This window comes from Epinephelus moara, chromosome 16, assembly GCF_006386435.1.
Source record: "Epinephelus moara isolate mb chromosome 16, YSFRI_EMoa_1.0, whole genome shotgun sequence".
NCBI classification, from domain to species: domain Eukaryota; kingdom Metazoa; phylum Chordata; class Actinopteri; order Perciformes; family Serranidae; genus Epinephelus; species Epinephelus moara.
Window position 1 is genome coordinate 29,630,349 of NC_065521.1, and position 967 is coordinate 29,631,315.

Sequence of the window (967 nt, forward strand, 5' to 3'; positions counted from 1 at the left end):
ATTTCGGCCGCGCTTTGGGAAGCAGAGCTAAATGGTAAACAAACATGGCAGCACACCGGTAAGGTAAGACAACACTTTTACATGTCGTTTTCTATATGTTCTCTGACATTTATCCTAACGATATGAGGCGGTCTTTGTGGAAAAAAAGCTTGTTTAGTGGACTAACCTTGCACTTGAAGTATGCCCTTTCACTTACGTTTTAACAGGTCTGACGCTACTATGCGCCCCGGCTGTATCTAGGCTAACGGCTAACATGTTAACTATTATTTTTATGTTACTAGTCACTTGAAACAAATTTAGGACGACAGGAGACAGGCTGAAATAAACCGAAATTTCCCTTTCACCGCATCTCCTGTCTCAGATCCCTCTGGTATACCATACACACGCATATTGTTTCGTCTCATGAAGTTTTCCAGGTTCTAACACCTTTCTTCCATCTGACGGTCTCACTGCATGAGATATCGGAGGAGCCGGTCTGCGCGGTCACCCCTGTCCTCCACCACGCCGACACGGTTCTAGGCCTCTGTCATTCTGTCTCCCAGGCCCCGAACCGTCTGCTCTAAAGAGGATATTGTAGATTGTGTCCTCTCAAAGCCATCTTTCACCTCATTCCTGAAGTGTCGAATTTCTGCCCATACTGTATCTGCAAACTCTTGATCTGGCTGCACTGTTGGGCTAGCAAGTTTTTTCTTTTACAGAGACATTCCCAGCTTAAATGATGAAGAAAAGGCGTAAAATAGTGCATAACAAAATCACCAGAATGCATGAAATGAAGTGTTTGATGCTCAGAATTTCCTGCTGGATGACCCCCACGACTGCCCACTTAGTGACAGTAGTAGGAGTAGGGGAAAAATTGATACAGCATAGTATCACAATATTTTGCGTGACAATATTGTTCCATTACACGGATGCCAAGTATCAGTCATTTAGTACATACATCATTCATTTTTGCAAATACACATTTTAA